At 36.8% G+C, this 15,940-nt stretch overlaps 1 non-coding gene across 1 annotated transcript; it reads right to left on the bottom strand.

Annotated features, from left to right (window-relative positions):
- Positions 1 to 13,216: 13,216 nt before the first annotated feature.
- On the bottom strand, positions 13,217 to 13,323 carry LOC117281299 (small nucleolar RNA R71). Its single transcript, XR_004511910.1, has one exon. It is a non-coding gene; the product is annotated as a small nucleolar RNA R71 (small nucleolar RNA).
- Positions 13,324 to 15,940: the final 2,617 nt, after the last annotated feature.

Consider the following 15,940-nt stretch of genomic DNA (forward strand, 5'->3'; position numbering starts at 1 on the left):
AAAATACTTGAAAAATTATTACTACGAACATGAGTGGCTAAGCACTCTAGTTCTAGGGTTGTGGTTGACATGCTTATTAACGTTTATTAATTACATCTTCGTTAATTCAGATTATCATTTTGTGGTTGTTTCTTTATTTCCTGTTTTAACTTGTGAAATGTTGTAGCTACCAATTCACCCTACTATCTATGGTATGCTTGGGAAAGCCGTGTTTAGATTAGAGTAGAATTAGAGAGAGCTTGTTTTTGGACCCGTGGCTCGGGGGACGATTTCGCGGTTAGGATAGGAATATACCTAAAAATCTTGCTTAAGTGAATACTGTATTATATTCGTTCATGATAGACTCAATAGCATAGGAATATAGGATTTATATATTGTGGGCAGGCGAGTAGTACTGTGGGAACATGTTATTTATATAAACGATCTGGTTAATTAGCAACCATAGATAATCTGGATTAATGAGTGTGATTATTGTACTTAATAGGATTGATAAACCAACCACAACCCTGAAATTTTTATCTCCTCTGAAGTAAAATCTCATCATACACATTTGAATTCTTGATAAATTAGTTGTTATTTGTTTAATTTCCGCAATAGTAGATTAATAGAAAAATATCACTCTTAAATATCTTGGATAATTAATTGATTTTAGTTTGCTTAGTTGACAATTGATCTAAGTCTCGGTGGGTTCGGCATCCGACTTTCGAGTCACTTTATTACTTGACGGCCTCGTATACTTGCGTGTACTTGGGGAACTAACAAATAGGGCCTCGTATACTTGCGTGTACTTGGGGAACCAACAAATAGGATCATGTAGGGCTTGTTATCAGCTTGTAATGCAGGCTTGGGTAAATATAGGATATTCATTCTAGATGAAAGTGACTAATCCCTCCTTGAGCACTATTCTATGTTTTTGTTTTCGGTATTTAAACCATGATTTGCCGCTTGATCTTGTTTGACTATCCGTTTATTTTAGTTTTTGTTTTGACTTCCTTTTGAACTTGTCTTTTTTTCGGAGGTTCTTCTTTCTCTTTTCGAATCTTTTTCTCCCTTTTTGAGGTTTCTCCTGCTTCGCAAGATTTTTTTCTTCTTGTTGGAGTTTATCTTCTTTGTTGAAGTTTTCCAACTTTTGGATTTGTGGAGTTATATTTTGTCTTCTTTGTTGAAGTTTTCCACCTTTTGGATTTGTGGAGTTATTTTTCTTTTATTGGATCCTCCTTTCGAATTTATAAAGTTTTCGCTTTCTTTTCAAAAGTCATATATTTGATTGTCTTGAACTTTTCATATTGCACCTCTTCATGCTTGTCGCCTTCACTTGGGCCTTTGTCCGAAGTTGCATGCTTTCAGTGCGCTCGAGGAGGTCGGTACAAGAGAGGGGTACTGCATTAAAGAACCTAAAAATGTGTAGGTTATGATGTGTTTGTCCAAAAATAAAAGACTTGAGGGTCAAAAGGGGGGATGCTACAGATCAGTGTCATTTGGTAGGCTAGAAAGGCACAATCGGGTCAAAGAAAGCCTACGATCCTTTCCCAAACCAAGCGTTACTCAGGATTTTGCCTCAAAAGATATTCGAGCCAAGTTCTAGATCAACAATGAAATATTATTAAATGCTCAATCTAAAGCTCACCACACAATGCACATGAAACAACGAGGTTGGCTTTGTTCTTACCCTAACTGCAAGCATAAAATTTTTTCAAGTATCACTAAGGTATAATCAAGAGGTACCAAAAGAATTTATGATTTACCACGAAGCTGATCCTCCCCATTGTATAATTTTAAATACTTGTTCCTCTTCCATGCACACTCCTAACTGCATTGGTACCAACCAAGTTATGATTTTTGTCTTTTCATTTTTTTTTTTCGTTTGATAGATGAGACTGAACCCAAATGAAAGGTTGGCTTCATATCTTGTTGAAACAATAATTAGGTCTTTGTAGTTCAGAAAGATTAAAAAAAATGGATTTTTGAATTTGACGTCTCAAGGGGAGAATTATAAATAAGCAATAGAGGAAAATATATATTTTTGTTTTTGTAAATGATCCCTTTTGTGAAGAATCTTTGGTCAACTGTGAGCCAAGTGCCTAGATTTGGCCATTCGTCTAGCTTAGGACAAGGAAAACCAAACCCGTGATGATGTATCTTGCCATAAGATAAGAATCTGGTATGTGTAGTTCATGAAGGGTAGAGTATAAAATATATGATTTGAAGGACTTCCTTTTACTCTCTCTCTCTCTTTTTGCTTTTTGAAAGAATTTAATCAATGAACGTAGATTGCACTAAAGATATGTATAATGATGCAAGAGTATGGACAAAATCAGAGTGATACCTCGTAATGTCCATAGTTGGATATGATATCCTTGAAGTTGAAGAGTGATAGAAGATGTGCCTAGTTGCCCTCCTGAATAATTGTTTTGGGGTCTCCCGAATATTTGGGAGACTTTTATTATAGTTGTCTCCTAGTTAACGGCGTGAATATCTTGTTGCAACCTTCCAATTATCCGTAGGAACCATTTATTGAGGAGATCATCCCTGGGTTGTTAACCAGTGACGACTTTTTCGTAAAAATAGAGAAGTGAGTGGGAGCAGTGAAGTCATAAAAATAATGGAATTGAGAAGTATGATTTTATAACCGTTATTACTCTGATTGTTTGATTGATGCTTCACAAAGTTAGATATTGGATGTTATCTCATTTGAACTCCAGGGATGGTGTACCTGCAAAATCCCAAGGAGACAATGTTAGAGTCCCTCTCTAGTAAGATTACAAAATTAAAAGGGTGCAAAGTTAGACCATGTAGCCAGTGAAGTATTCGATTATGGTTGGAAACTCGCGTTTGCGTTCCATAATAGTTCCAGAGATAATATTGTCCCTCCTCCGTCCAAAGAAAAGCTCTTAGTTTTAGGGGAGATGAATTGATTTGTGTTGACTCGAGTTGTTGCTTGTTCTTCTTTGATTGTCCGAGTCATGCGAGCATGATACCCTTTGAAGGTTCGCTAACTACCGGTCCATGCAATAGAAAAAATGGGTTGACTTGTATTGAATCCTTGAATTTTGATAGTAGGGCTTATGCACCATGGCTTCGTAGCCAGATGTGTAAAGAAAAGACTTGCATCCCGCATTCTGGGATTTAAGTTGAGTGAGAGTTAGAGTAAAACCAGTATGATACTCTTGGGAATTGGACTTGGGAGAGAGTTGGTTGACGCTCTTTGAATATTTTTAAGAGGTTGAGAGAATCATTGCACTATTCCAAAAAGTTTGCCCTAGTTTTTCAATTTTGAGGAAATTATTTTTAAACAGTGGGAAGACTGAACCTTATGTAGAGTTTCCTACATATTATGCCAGGGCAAGAATCAGGTCAAAACAATTTTCAGGCCAACTAGTAGAACTATATGGGATATGTATGTTTGTCCTAAATAGATGGTTGTTCTTTGTAATGTGGTTGTAAATGAGAATTCTTGGGTGGATGAGGGTAGATTTTGAACAAGAGATAAATGGTAGCATAGCGCATGGATCTGTCTATTATGATGGAAGCCATTGAGGTCTAATTTCAAAAGAGTACGTCAAATCAATAGAGGATGTACAAAGTTGGATTGATGCATCTATGAAAAGGGTGGTAGAGTCCAAATGATGGAATGGTCGTGATGGATGGTCATACATGCCTGAATGGGTATGTGTTTTAAATATTCAAGGTTCAACCCAAGTCAACCAAAATACTAATCCAAAGGGAACCTAGAGGCAAATCACAAATTGGAGGTATATGTAATAGATAAAGAATATGGAACATATAAGAATATGTAACAAATAAAGAATATATATCAAATAAAAATGTATCAATTAATCCATAGAAAGCAAGCTGCAAGATTCTAAGAGTAGATTTACCTAGACTCGAGAATGAGTTGATGACAACTGCGAGATGGTACGCCGTTAACCTTGTATGACAATCTGTCAAACCAAAGAGTTTTGAAAGAAGGTTTGGAGGGGTGAAAAGACAACCCTTACGTGACTTATGTGTGATTTTGTATGACCACGACTTGATGAAAAAATGATGACGATTTAATAAAGCAGTAACATAGGCATGTGTAAAAGCATATATACAGCATAAGCATGTGTACGTAATGACCAGACCGGTTATTTTGAGTTATTTCATATATTTGCATAATTTGAGACTTCCCATATGTCCATTTGATATTTTATGACTTTCAGGTATGAGTGATTTTAGTCCAAAGAGGTTTGGAAGTGATTGGGAACACTTAGTTCCTAAATGGAAGCTTTGAGTTGGAAGAGTTGATCAATGTTTGACTTCTAGGTAAACAAACTTGGAATCAGGTTTTTATGGTTCCAGTAGGTTCGTATAATAATTTTGGAGTTGTAAGTATGCTGGGAATTAATTTTGGAGATTCCTGGAAGAATTTGACACCATTGTCAAAAGTTGGCAGTTTGAAAAACTTAAGAGTTTATAAGTTTGACCAAGATCTGGCTTTGATGTTTTTGGACTATGATTGGTGCCCTGAGACTTTGGATATGTCTATATAGTTGAATTGAAATTGTGTGTAAAGTTTGGAAGCAATCTGAAGTGTCTAAGTGTGATTCAGACACTTTTTTGAAAGAATAAAGATTGAAGAACTCAAGAGAAATTCTATTTGGTTGAGCATTGATTCCTTATTGTGATGTTCACTTTGATGGTTTGAGCCTTTGGACAATCCCAAATAGGGTATTTGGACTTGTAAGAATAACTGGATGGAGTTCCGAGGGGCTCGGGGTGAGTTTCAGGGCGATTGGAGAGTCGTTTTAAAGTGAAAAAGTTGCAGAACAATGCATTGGATGTGGAGGCCAAGATGGATGCTTCATGTACACCATCTGTTGCAGTCTAGGAGGAGGAATGAAGTTTGGATGCTTCGTGTCCGAGAGGACATCCAACACCTGAAGCTGAAATTTCAGCTTTTTGCTATAAAACCCCATTCCGTACTTGTACTTGAATATACAATTTTGGGAGCTAGGGAGCTCGAATTGAGGTGATATTCAAAGAGTTTTTCACCTAAGACGACAAAAACTTGTTGTGGCCAAACGCACACGCAAGTATACGCGGTCGTTAATTAATAAAGTGACTAAAAGTCGGATGTCGAACCCACGAGGACTTGTGATTAACTATTAACTAAATTAGACTATCCTAATTATCTAAACAAGAATTAAACCTAAAAATATTTTATTCTAAACTAATTAAATAAAAAAATATAAATAATGAACTTTGAACAGAGAAAGAGCAGATTTTTATGATATCAATGTAATGAAAATAATCTAGGGTTATGGGCTATCTAACAATCCTATTGTATTCTTTAATTGAATTGACCAACTAATTTATCTAGCTTATTGGTTGACAGGGTTAATATTGCTCATAAGAATCTGTCGAGTTCTTACTCGCCTATTCAAGCTAACCTAACGCCTATATATCTATGGAGTTAGAATCAACAAGAACGCATTTATAATTCCTATAAATCAACCAAGAAAGGCAATTGGGTATATGTCTATCCTAACCATGAATCTGTTCCCCGATGCCCGAGTTCAAGAACTTGCTCTACTCAATCCTATATGCAATCTAGAATTCCCACTTTCGAGTTCAATTCTAGATTCGTAGATAGTATTCAATTGGTGATCAAGCAATTAAATAATTAAGCGCAAGATTAAATAAATAAACCAATATGATAAATCAAGAAGGCAAAATCAATATCCGAATAACAATAGTCATGAAAGAACCACAACCCTAGAACGTGAAGTTTAGCTTCACATAGACATGGTAGCCAAACAACAAATCATACAAAGAAACATAAAAATTACTAAGTTTGGTGGGAGAAAGATGGAACTTGATGAATTCCGGCCTCCACGACGGCTCTATGCTTGTGTTTTCCTCTCAAAAACGTCCTCTCCCCTTCAAAATAGGTTTAGGTTGGCTTTTATATGAATTGAGGGCATCTTGGGGTCGAAATAACCGAGTCTCGGTCGAAATAGGACACTTTCCCGTCTTGAGCGTCCAGGGCAGCGTGGGGCGCTGGCCCTGACGCTCAAATATTTTAGCTGCTGTAAATTGCACCAAGTTTTTGCCTTTTCTTCCCAATTTCGCTCCAATTCGTGCCATTTTGTCCTAAATTGCATCCGAATGATTCCTACACATAGAAATACCATAATTTAGTACAAATTATTATATTATACATCTCAAATCTTCGAGACATGAGCAAAATGTGAGGCAATATACATCAAAATATGCATACATTAAGCCAATTATCAACACCCCACACTTAAACATTGCTCGCCCTCGAGTCAACCAACAAATAACTCTATCTTTTAGCACACTACACCATTGACCATGGTTGATAGCAACAATTAAATTCTAGAGTATGCAATCACCACACACTTCCCTTTAACTTATGCCATACTTCAAAAATATTCAAACAAAGACAACATGCTCATAACAATCCTAACCTCAAAAATCGACTCAATGTCACAATGCACTCATGGCTTGAACACCCAACATCCTAAAGAAGTCTAATAATGTTACCTATCCCTCGTGAAATCATATGCCCTCATAACAAAAGCAAAGAGAGTAAAATCAATCCACACATTCGAATCTCATGCTCACATATATATCAAAAAAATCGCTCACTCTCACAAAAAGAAGTCACATGCATGTAATTGGTACCGTAGGCTTTCCCTTAATGTAAATCTCTACTAATGTAAGCTCGCTCGATTTAAAATCAATTAGGACTTTTTTATGGTTGTAATGTGGGCTAAGGGACGGGTAGGATATATTTTAGGAATAGTAACTCAACCTCCTAAGCACTTTAACACATCACCAAATAACTTAAGCACAAATTCTTCAACACCACTTCAATTTCACAAATAATATCACCCCCAACAATATTTTCTCTTTCTTTAAGAACTACTTTAATTCATACCCAATAGCAAGAACAAGACAACAATTTATTCATCTATATTTTTCTTTCTTTTTTTCCAGATTTTTCTCTTCTTCTTTTTTCTTTTTCAATTTCCGCTAGTGGTGTATTATTTTACAAAATAAGTGCACTCTTCTTTCTTTCATTAGTTCCACACAAAATCCACCCTACACTTAGTTCCTTCTTACTTCTTTTAGAGTTCATTTCACAATTAAAGTGCTTTAAGAGGTAAAAGGATCAAACCAATATCAATTAAGAACAAAAAAGGCATAGGCTTATAATATGGGTACCAAATAAAAGTCTATAGGCTCAAAAGGGTAACTAGGGATAAAAAAATTTTATGGTATGCAATAAGCTCAAAAAGATCAAAGATAGCCTAAAATCATTTCTCAAACCGAGCATCACCTAAAATTTCGCTTCAACTCACATACCGGGCAAGTTCTAGACACAAGTACAATACATGGACTACACAAAAACCTCACCACACATGGCACATGACTCGCTAAAGATGGTCACATTCCGACTCTCAAACAATGCAAGTATTCACGGAGTCACGAGATATTAAGCATTAAGCGCAAAGTGAACACAAGTCAAGAAAATGAGAAATAGGTGCCACAAAATATGCTATCCAATTTATAAAGGCTTCATGATCAATTTTAAAACATAGGAAAGGTACTACACATGCCAAAACCTGAATATGCTACTATCAAACAAGTCAAGAGCCCCTAGGAATCTCATATTTCTTCCTCCATTTATTTTCTAAACTCTAATATATTCTAAAAGAAAAAAAAAATTACCCGGTTCAAACTACATCCCATGAAAAAGAACCGAGGCAGAAAGAAAAACCACGGGGATTATTGCTATAAAAAAAAACATGTTTTTGGATTTTTCTATTTTTCTATTTGTTTTTTGTTTAGACTTTAATTCCTCAAGAAAATTGTCTAGGAGATCCATCGTCGGGAAAAGTCCAAAAACAAAATTTCAATTTTTTTTTTTTTTTATCATTTTAAATTAAGCTACTAAAACTACTACTATACTACGCCATTAATTCTACTAACTATGCTATTAAAAATAAAAATCTAGCTAGCAATAAAAAGATAAGAAACTAACAATATACTAATATAATACTATAGAAAGAATAGAGAATCCTCCACCCCACACTTAAAAGAGTGCAGTGTCCTCAATGCATAAATAAAGTAAAAATAACAAGGGTGGACAAGAAACTCCCTGAAAGACCAAAGGCCGAAGCAATAGCAGCTCACGGGGTACTCAGACTTCCCCCATGCATGGTCCTTTGTGTGGGTACCTCACACTAGTTCCAATAATCTGGCTTGCTTTTGCACACTTCCAATGACTTTCTTCCTATGCTCATAATCCTACAAAATAAAACAACACTACAAAAATAATATAAATAATAAAATAAACAAAAATAAAAGAAAGCAGTAAAGTTGGGTTGCCTCCCAACAAGCGCCTAATTTAACGTCGCAGCACGATGTGAACCACTTTTTCCTCCACCTCTAACTTATGAATTTTACCCCTAACATGGTTTCAAGTTTTCTGCTATGCTCTTTTGGTGGGGCTATAAAGATAACCAGACCAAGTAATAAATTTTTTCCTCTGTACTTTTCGTCCTTTAGACATGGAATGTAATTTTTGCTTTTTGGCACAACAAATTCAAGAATATAGGAATTCTCATCCTCACCCTTTGACTCCCCCATAGGCTCAGATGGCTCGATTACTATCTTACTATCTAAACACAATGTGGAAAAATGATTGGAATGAGGTCTAATGCGCCTTAACTCATGAAACTTACTACTATTTACATCCCCATATTCACAAACACTCGAGTCTCCCAAAGTAATGTTATCTACTCCCTCATAGGACTCTAGAGTACTCTTCTCAATATTGGCATCCTCAAGAAAAATATGGTCTAATGATTGGTATTCTCGTTTTAGCTCCTCAATTAGGTCTAGAAGCTATTTTTCATCTTCACACAACTCATCATTAAATTGTTGGGCGTTACATCAACCTTTTCATTCAAATTTGCATCCAAGTTATGCACAACCAAGCCAAAATTATCAATTTTATGTGCAAGATCATCTCTCTCCTTAGACCAATCATTCACCAATGTTGTCAGAAGACAACGTCGTTCCGCATATTCCCTTAATCGAGAATATTCGTCCCAATACCAACCCTTACTCCCATATTCAAATTTAGATTTCCAAGAGTTCAGGTCATGACAAGCCCAAAATGGCGGGCCATATAAGTCTTCCGTCAACCAAGAGTCTTCATCAATAACCTTACCTCCATATATTTCATCCCCAGATGTCATGGTGAAAGAACTAGAAACACACTAAGAGAAAAATCAAATAGTTATAAAAATAAAATATTTACAAAAAGAGAAGAAAAAAAAACTTGTAAAGATAAAAGTAAAAGCCTAATGTAGAAAAATAGTTAATTTCTAAGTCCCCGGCAACGGCGCTAAAAACTTGTTGCGGCCAAACGCACACGCAAGTATACGCGGTCATCAAGTAATAAAGTGACTAAAAGTCGGATGTCGAACCCACGAGGACTTGTGATTAACTATTAACTAAATTAGACTATCCTAATTATCTAAACAAGAATTAAACCTAAAAATATTTTATTCTAAACTAATTAAATAAAAAATATAAATAATGAACTTTGAACAGAGAAAGAGCAGATTTTTATGATATCAATGTAATGAAAACAATCTAGGGTTATGGGCTATCTAACAATCCTATTGTATTCTTTAATTTAATTGACCGACTAATTTATCTAGCTTATTGGTTGACAGGGTTAATATTGCTCATAAGAATCTATCAAGTTCTTGCTCGCCTATTCAAGCTAACCTAATGCCTATATGTCTATGGAGTTAGAATCAACAAGAACGCATTTATAATTCCTGTAAATCAACCAAGCAAGGCAATTAGGTATATGTCTATCCTAACCACGAAGTCGTTCCTCGATGCCCGAGTTCAAGAACTTGCTCTACTCAATCCTATATGCAATCTAGAATTCCCACTTTCGAGTTCAATTCTAGATTCATAGATAGTATTCAATTGATGATCAAGCAATTAAATAATTAAGCGCAAGATTGAATAAATAAACCAATATGATAAATCAAGAAGGCAAAATCAATATCCGAATAACAATAGTCATGAAAGAACCACAACCCTAGAACGTGAAGTTTAGCTTCACATAGACATGGTAGCCAAACAACAAATCATACAAAGAAACATAAAAATTACTAAGTTTGGTGGGAGAAAGATGGAACTTTATGAATTCCGGCCTCCACGGCGGCTCTTTGCTTGTGTTTTCCTCTCAAAAACGTCCTCTCCCTTTCAAAATAGGTTTAGGTTGGCTTTTATATGAATTGAGGGCGTCTTGGGGTCGAAATAACCGAGTCCCGGTCGAAATAAGACACTTTCCCGTCTTGAGCATCTAGGGCAGCATGGGGCGCTGGCCCTAGGGCTCAAATATTTTAGCTGCTGTAAATTGCGCCACAGCCAGCGCCCCACGCTGGCTGTGGCCCTCAAATTTCAGTTTTTGCCTTTCCTTCCCAATTTCGCTCCATTTCGCGCCATTTCGTCCCAAATTGCATCCGAATAATTCCTACACATAGAAATACCACAATTTAGCACAAATTATTATATTATACATCTCAAATCTTCAAGACATGAGCAAAATGTGAGGCAATATACATCAAAATATGCATACATTAAGCCAATTATCAATAGGATAAGTGATTCTAACTCAAATCTCTTATTATATGATGGTAGGCTATAATCTTGTATTTTAGTTGCTTATTACACTCCAATTTACTGCACTTTAATTGAGTTTGAGCTTTAATCGCTAGTATTTTGTACTAATTGTGTGTTTTATGCCTTGTAGGAGTGATTCCGAGCTATTTAGATGATATGAAATGAATTCAAGTGATTTGGAACTTTGCAATCTGAGTAAAAGCCCAAGGGAATATGTCGGGATCGCTTCGGGGGTCGAGAACCACGTCGGGATAGCTAAAAAGCAAGAAATATCAGTACTAAGAGAAAGTCCAACAGCCGCGGCGCGTGGTGTGCCACGGATGCCCAGTTTTCCTGAAGCCTGTTAGAACAAGCTCTCTAAAGTTTCCCACAATCGCCCCGCGGGCGCGACGCCACATGCAGCGCGCCTGTGCAATTTTTACAGAGTTATTATCCGAGTTCGCACAAGAAAAGGTGTTTTCATCTGGGCCCGACCCTACTTAGTATATATACATGTAAAAATATTATTTTATGGACTTTTGACACATCTAATACCTAAGGAGGCTAAGGAAGAAGGAGGGGGAGAAGCGAAAGCACAAGGGATTCATCATTCAATCCTCACTCAAGACAAGATTTTGGATCGTTTTATATATTTTTTTTTTATATTTATGGTGAATTACTCCATATCTATGGAGTAGTTCTCTTTATGGATTGATGGATTTGGTGTATTGATATTTGTTTATAGATATTAACTCTAGTTTTTATGCATTGAATCATTTTGGGTGTTTTAATTGTTGCATCTATATTTACATGTTCATGTAATCGAGAGAGGCATACTTGTGATATCTTTGCATTATTTTGTTGGTTAAATTTATTAATTCTTTTTAGTAATTAAAAGAGGCTAGTTAAATTATTGTTTAGACCTGGTTAGGAGGATAATCGAGAGAGGTTCTCCTAAAGACCAATCCACTATGAACTCTTTCATATCTTCACCGAGCTTAAATTGGTTCGCATTGTGAGGTTGAGTTTTATTCGAGAGAGGAGTTTCTACTAAGCATTTGAATTATAATTGAGTGAATTCGAGAGACTCACTTGAACATTAGAAGAATTAACTAGAGTTAAATCCCAGACAATTATCTTGCACCTATCCAATCAACCCCTATTTTCTCCCATTGATATTTTCCTTGCTTACTTTTGTTGCGATTGTCATAGTCAATTAGCTCTAGATTCTTAGTTAATTTTAGTTTTTAATCACATAATTGCCAAATGTTGATCATGTTGGATAGCAACCAAGCAATAAACTACGAAAATATTGTTTAACTCTAATCCCTGTGCATACGATCTTACAAATGTTCCCATCAAACAGGGAAATTCTTTGAAAAATAAAATATAGGTAGCTATTACAGAATAATAAATGACAAATGTAAGCTATGTATTACAAAGTGTGCACTCGAACGTGCCCAGCATTCCATCTGTGTTATCAACTTGTAGGTGGTATTTTTGATGTAGTCACAGCAACACAGCAACATGGTAAAACAAAATAAATCATGTTGTAGTTGGGCATAAGTCACTTTGGGCAAACATTGAAAGCCTTTTGTATTGGTCCTGGGAAAACATGATTGTATACTTACCTCTAGTGATGCATCAACCATAGATTGAGCATTATGAAATGCTAATACCACTGTGAATCCATACATCTCTAGTATTTGAAATAGTTTGTAGTGCTAATTCAGGAATTTTTCTTTTTTCTTTTTATTTATTTTTCCCTTTTTACGTTTGGTGTTCTTTGTCTGTGCACATGCTATAGGTTAGATTGGTGCATGACTCGATCGTCTGGGAAGGAAGTGCTACCATACGAACTAGAAATCGAGAACAACTGCGAGAGTCGAGGAAGGAAATAAATCTCCCCGAGAACATATATAAGGTTGGGCAATCCTCAACCAAAGAAAACATGGCTGGAAATGATGATAATGTAGATTTGGCCGCGAGAGAGGTAGCCTAACAATGAGAGAAATCTGCACGGGATGCTGAGGAAACAGCTCTGAGAGATGCACAAATTGTCTATGAATAGGAGAGGGCTCGGAGAATTGCTCAAAATCAACCTGTGGTTCTAGACCAGTTCGGAAACATAGCTTCCGGTGCTGGGAGACTACTTGGCGATTATGCTAGACCGGTCTACAACCAAGGCTTATCAAATGTGAGACCACCTCCAATTGCAACTAATAATTTTGAGTTGAAGCAAGGGTTGATTCAAACTCTTCAAAACTACTGTGTCTTCAGAGGAAAGGAAAACGAAGATCCAAACAACCATCTAATGGATTTCAAGGAGATCATGAACGCCTTTCAATACAATGGTATGTCACAAGATGCAATTTACTTAAGGGCATTCCCCTTCACACTCAAAGATGATGCAAAGCACTGGCTTCGAAGCTTGCCTAATGGTTCGATTAGAACATGGGATGAGATGATCAGAAAATTTCTTGACAAATATTTCTCATCAGCTAAGACGGGCAAGTTTAGAAGAGAAATCCATAACTTCTGCCAAAACAAGACTGAAACTGTGTTTGAAGCATGGGAGAGGTTTAAGGAGATAGTGAGAAAGTGTCAACATAGCGAAATTGAACTCTGGATGCAACTCCAGGACTTTTGGGATGGGTTGACACCGGCCTCACGTAGAACATTGAGTAATGCATCTGGAGGTCCTTTGTATGAAAAAGACACAAGAGGAGATAGTCACTATTCTCGATGAATTGTCTGAAGATGCAAATCAGTGGCACTCTGAAAGTGCTGAAAGAAGACGGGCGAATGGTGTTCACCAGGTTGATGCTAACACATCTGTGCAGGTACAGATTGATGCCATGGAGAAAGAGATAAGGAAGCTAACCTTAGCTTCTATACAAAGTGAGAATAACGCAGCTTGTGATATATGTGGAAGAGGACACCCTACGCATGAGTGTCAGGCCTCAACTGAGGAAGTAAATGGTGTGGGAAATTATAACTTCAATGCAATGGGTCAGAAGCACCCCGACTTTTCATGGAGTTCACCTGGGGTACTGCAAATGCATGGCAGCAAAACAACTCAAGATTCTAGGGACAAGGAGCTCCAGGTTTCCCAAATCAGCAAAGGCATCAGTTTCAACCTTAACAATCCAATCGGCCTGGGCTAGAAGATTTGATGAAGTCCTTTATTGTCAAGACAGATGAGAGGTTAGATGCTCATGGTGCAGCTATCAAAGAACTTGGCACAGGCTACGAATTTTGGAGAAATAAGTGGGATAAATTATCACTATATTGTCTGAAAGGATCCCAGGTACTTTGCCAGCTGATACAGAAAGAAAGCCCAAGGAGACGGTAAATGCTGTAACTCTGAGAAATGGACAAGTAGTGAAAGAGCCCACCCCTATCCAAAAAGAGGTGGTACCTGAAAAAGAAAGTGAGGAGCAACTGAAAAATGAAGTTGAAAAGAAGAATAAAGGCAAGAAGGGAACTGAGAAAAAGAAGAAGGAAGAGAATTCAAGAAGGGATGAATCTGAAGAGAGCAAGCACATGCCTGCTTTACATTTTCCACAAAAGCTTTATAGAGAGAAGCTGGACAAGCAATTTGAGAGATTTCTGGATATGCTGAAACATGTTAATGTAAATTTTCCATTCACAGAGGTTCTCTCTCAAATTCCAGCTTATGCCAAGTTCTTGAAGAAAATCCTTACAAAGAAGAGAAGGATAGAAGAAACATCAGTGGTCAAGCTCACAAAGCATTGCAGCGCAATCTTGCAAAACAAACTCCCACATAAGTGTAGAAATTCAGGGAGTTTTACTATACCTTGCTCGTTAGGCACTCTTAATTTTGATAAGTATTTGAGTGATTCGGGTGCCTTAATTAATTTAATGCCTTTGTCTATTTACAGGAAACTGGAGAATGAGCTTGGAGAGATAAGGTCTGCACCAATATCTTTGCAGCTGGCAGACCAAACAACTATCATACATGAGGGGATAGTGGAAGATGTCTTAGTTCGGGTAGATAAGTTTGTATTTCCTGTAGATTTCGTAGTGGTGAAGATGGATGAGAACAAACAGGCCTCCCTTATCTTAGGAAGACCATTCTTAGAACCGAGTAGAGCAATATTGGATATACATGATAGAAAACTAATGCTTAGAGTGGGTGAAGAGACTGTGACGTTCGAGATGAATGTAGAGACGGGGGTGATAAAGCAGAAGCCAGCTGCAAGTGTTGAGTGGAAGGTGAAGGGTTCAAAAGAGAAGGCTGCAGTGAAAGAAAAGTGTGGGGGTGTACCCCAAGAAGGCTGAGAAAAAGCTGTTTGCATGGATGTGTGCATTGGTTAGGGCACGTGGAATGGAGCCCGACTTCAACTCAAACCCCGACTGAAAATTCAGGGAAGTTTCCTTTACCATATGCTTTTTAATTGTGTGTCATGGGGACATGCCACAACTTAAAGTGTTGGGTGGGGAAAACTGTATGTTGTATGTATCTGTGTTAGTAATTTAGTTTTGTTGTTTTAGTCGTTAGAGATAGACAAATGAGAAAAACCATACAAATTTAAAATTTTCGACTTTTTCGGACGATGGATATCATTCGACGGGTTTCTTGAGGGATTAAAGTCGAAAGAAAAAGACAAAAAGATTTTATTTTGTTAGGTAGTGTACTAATTCCCCCTTGGGTTTTCTTTGTACCGCGGTTCTTTTTCAAGGGTTTTTTTTTTGAACCGTGTGTAGTTAATTTTTAATTTTTGTTAGTAGTAGGGAACCTTGTGCCGTGTTTTGAATTGAAAGCAATATCTCTTGTTTTTATTATACCTTGAGAATAGTGAGTGCTTTAGTTGTGATGCTTAGGCTCAGTTTTTTATTCTTGCATAAGCATCTTAAATTGTATGATTTTAACTTTGCTTAACTACTTTGACTAGAGTGTCTTGATAGTCTGGTCTTGAGTGAGTTAGGTTCCATGTGTGTGTGAAGTTCTGGTGTATTCTGTGCATTGCATTTGATGTCTAGAACTTGCCCCGTGTGTTTGCAATGCGAAATAGTAGTTTTATTCAGTCTTGAAAGTAATATAGGTGTTTCTTTGTTGAGCCAATTATATGTTTTTACCCACCTAATTGTTATGTATCATAGTTAACCCCTTTGAGCCTGTAATCCTGTTTCTTTGGCAACCATATTACAAGCCCTAACCATTTATTTGAATTGGCTATCTGTTTGAACTTGTACCTCTCGTGGGCACTTG

This window comes from Nicotiana tomentosiformis, chromosome 5, assembly GCF_000390325.3.
Source record: "Nicotiana tomentosiformis chromosome 5, ASM39032v3, whole genome shotgun sequence".
Classification (NCBI taxonomy): Eukaryota; Viridiplantae; Streptophyta; class Magnoliopsida; order Solanales; family Solanaceae; genus Nicotiana; species Nicotiana tomentosiformis.